This window comes from Triticum urartu, chromosome 5, assembly GCF_003073215.2.
Source record: "Triticum urartu cultivar G1812 chromosome 5, Tu2.1, whole genome shotgun sequence".
Taxonomy (NCBI): Eukaryota; Viridiplantae; Streptophyta; class Magnoliopsida; order Poales; family Poaceae; genus Triticum; species Triticum urartu.
In genome coordinates, this window is record NC_053026.1 from 526,199,589 (window position 1) to 526,203,272 (window position 3,684).

The window sequence follows — 3,684 nt, forward strand, 5'->3', positions numbered from 1 at the left end:
ATCCAAATTATAAACCCATTGGAAGGAAGGCAATACGAGCCGAGTGCATGAGGGTTTACAAGAATGAAAAAGAGCTGATTAAATCTGTCCTAAAGGGTGTGAGCTCCATATGTCTAACTACAGAATTGTGGACAAGCAACCAAACCTTATCTTACATGTGTGTGGTTGCACACTATATATATGCGAATTGGAACTTACAAACCCGTGTGCTTGCTTTCATAGAGTTGGATCCTCCTCACTCTAGAAATGTCATTGCGGATGCTCTCTATGCGTGTGTGACAGAATGGAATATTGAGACCAAAATTATGTCCGTCACACTTGACAATGCTTCAAACAATGATGGTGCGATCGATGCTTTGAAGGCCAAGTTCTTGTTTCGGAGAGGTATGATTGTATCCTGTTTTTTTCTCACATGCTTGCTGTGTTTGTGCTCATATGCTTGCTGTATATGCTAATATAGAAGCTATTTATGCTCATATGCTTGTTGTATATGCTAATATAGAAACTATTTATGCTCATATGCTTGCTGTATATGCTAATATACAAGCTATTTATGCTCATATGCTTGCTGTTTTTGCTAATATAGAAGCTATTTATGCTCATATGCTTGCTCTATATGCTAATATAGAAGCTATTTATGCTCATATGCTTGCTGTTTTTGCTAATATAGAAGCTATTTATGCTCATATGCTTGCTGTATATGCTAATATAGAAGCTATTTATGCTCATATGCTTGCTGTTTTTGCTCACATGCTTGCTATTTTTGCTCATATAGAAGTTGTCTTTTGTAGGTAAGGACTCGGAAGGCCAATATTTTCATATCCGTTGTTGTGCACAAATCCTCAACTTGGTCGTGCAAGATGGGACAACGGTCTTAGATAATTTGATAAACAGCTTGAGAGAGACGGTGAAGTACTTCAAGAGGTCACCTTCTCGTCTCCATGCTTTTGTTGCCACTTGCAAAAGCTTGGTTCTCGAAGTTGGTAATCATTTACACCTGGATTGTAAAAAAGGTAGAGTTCAACCTTTAAGATGATTAGCACTGCCCGTGGATATAAGGAAGCCTTGACTTCTCATGCTGGTTCGAATGCCAACTATGCTTGGGCGCCGACAAACGCAGAGTGGGACATGTATGACCTTATCTCTCCATTACTCAAGAGTTTGGCTGAGGTGACAAAGGCATTTTCAGGAAGTTTATATCCCACTTCGAACATCTTCTACCCATACATTGTTGGCATCAAGCTTGCAATCAAACATGCAATGACTAGTGATAGTGACCACTACAAGGGAATGGGTGAAGCAATGTTGGAGAAGTTTGACAAATATTGGGAAGAAAAGAACAATGCCATGGTGATTGTAACCATCTTTGATCCACGATACACATGCTTGCTGTTTTTACTCCAATGGTTGCTGTTTTTACTCACATGCTTGTTGTTTTTACTCGTATGCTTTCTAATTCACTCCAATGCTGTCATCTTTGATCCTAAGTACAAGATGGGTTACATAGAGTGGGCCTTTGGAGAACTATATGGAGAAGGAAGTACGAGGTTTAGGACTGAGATCAAAATTGTGGAGAAAGAGTTGGCGGCCTTGTATGACAAATGTGTTGCTCAAGATAAGCGAGCTGGAAATGGATGAAGTTCATCTTCCTCTACAAACATTCCTAGTATCCCGGTTCAAGCTGGGTACGGGTCCTTCTTATCATCCCGTTAAACAAGAATATCAAAGTGTGAGTTGAGTAACTACTTAGAGGATGAGGTTGCTCCTCTCAACAAGGCTCTTGATCTTCTTGGTTGGTGGAAATACAATGCTCCTAGGTACCCAATTATGGCCAAGATAGCCAGGAGGTTCCTTACTATCCCGGCTACCTCCGTGTCTTCGGAATCTATCTTCAGCACGACCGGAAGAATTTTAGGTATGTCAACTCATACTATTGAACTTTGGATCTAAACTTGTCAACTTCTCATCCTCAAACTAGTTTGTCAACTTGTGTTGTATTAGATGACTATAGGAGTTCGTTAAAACCGGTTATGGTGGAGGCATTAGTTTGTGGTGCAAGTTATATCAAGGGTGCTCACGTTGACTTGAATCTGGTGGTATGTTTGCCATCTTTTCCTTAGCTTTTTTCTCTTTCTTTTTTGGTCTTGTATGTGATGAGAGTATTTGTCTAACTTCCGCACTTGTAGCCGAGGGATGAGAATGAAGAGGATGATGTTGAGACCATCAAGTTACCCATTGTGGTGGAGGAGATCAACGATTGGTAACTATTCTTCCTACATGTTTCATATCTTGCTTGTCTTGTGAAGATGGATGTTGAGACCATCAAGTTACCCAATGTTGCTTATCTTGCTTGTAGACGTTCATCATGTGGATGTTGATCTTGCTATTCTGGAGATGGATGTCAAAGTGGTATTCTCATGTGAAGGCTACTTTTGAATTTGTGTTATGTTGGAATTTGTCAAGTCATGAACTATGAATTGTTATTGCAAGTTTTGAGATGAACCTCTCATTTGTGTTATGTTGAACTTGTCAATTGACATGAACTCAAAATTGTCATTGCAAGTTTGTAATCATGTCGTTCAATGATGATAAGACCTTATGTTTGTGCATGTGATTTTTGTGCTATTGTTCTTCTTAGAATCAGTTGTTTTGATGTCCAAAATACAAATAAAATGATGTCCAAATTTACTTATGCCATATTAGTCAATATACAAAAACAAAGCACTCACTAAATTTGGACAACCTAAATTGTGGCCCAAAAGCGCAACAAGGCACTCCCAGGAGAAGCTACAGGCTAAATAATGGCCAAAACGCTTAATAGAGCACTCCCAGGGACAGCTACTGTCTAAATACGACCAAATTTATTTAAACAATGGCCAACAAAGCACTCCCAAGCTGGAAAACAGCCTAAACAGAGTCCCAGCCATCGGTCCCATTCGGTCCAATCGGGCTGACCCAGCTTTGCTCCTCTCGGTCCGGTCCTGGAAAATAGGCTCGCTGGCCACCTCGGTCCGGTCCGGACCAGACCGGTCATGGCCGGTCCAAAGGCTGGCTCGGTCAAAGCACGGACCGGACCAGACCGGACCGCGTCCACCCTGAAGCGGCATGGCCGCGTGCGAGAGGAACGCCGACGCTTGGGCGGCACCTCCGCGCCTGTTCCCTCAGGCCGTTGAGAGAGGCAAGAAAGCACGCAGCTGCGGTGGGGATGCGGCGGCGCGTGGGGTACTGGCGGCTCATGCGGGGGCATAGGTAGCGGTCGCACGCCCCAACAGTCGATGTTGTAGAGCGCCGAGAAGAAATTGGCCGGCCCGCAGGCGATGCCGTTGTGCAAGATGCCAGCAGCTCCTCGGCTTTTCTCGGTAAAGCAGCTAGAACGACGCAGCTGGCTCCCCCATGGTGGTGGCTGCTCCTCCTTAGACGAAGATGCCCGAGGGTGGCGCTGACGGCACTCCCGCTCGGACGGCGAGAGGCAGACCCACCAGGGATGGCGATGCTGGTTCTCGCTCCTCAGAGCAACATCGGCATCGACTCGACGCAGCTCCTTGCCCGATACAGGCCCCTGTTGGCGGCGACAGAACCCCCTTTGTGGCTGCACCCCGGGGGATCCCTGGTGCCTTGTGTGGCTCCATTGACTGCACGCCCAGCGGGCTACCCTCGATGTCCCTGGCAGCTTCCCATCTTTCC

At 44.8% G+C, this 3,684-nt stretch overlaps 1 long non-coding RNA gene across 1 annotated transcript; it reads left to right on the top strand.

Annotated features, from left to right (window-relative positions):
* The first annotated feature begins 1,954 nt into the window (after nt 1-1,954).
* On the top strand, nt 1,955-2,387 carry LOC125556580. The gene is made up of 3 exons (XR_007305141.1): nt 1,955-2,096; nt 2,187-2,260; nt 2,357-2,387. It is a non-coding gene; the product is annotated as an uncharacterized LOC125556580 (long non-coding RNA).
* Nucleotides 2,388-3,684: the final 1,297 nt, after the last annotated feature.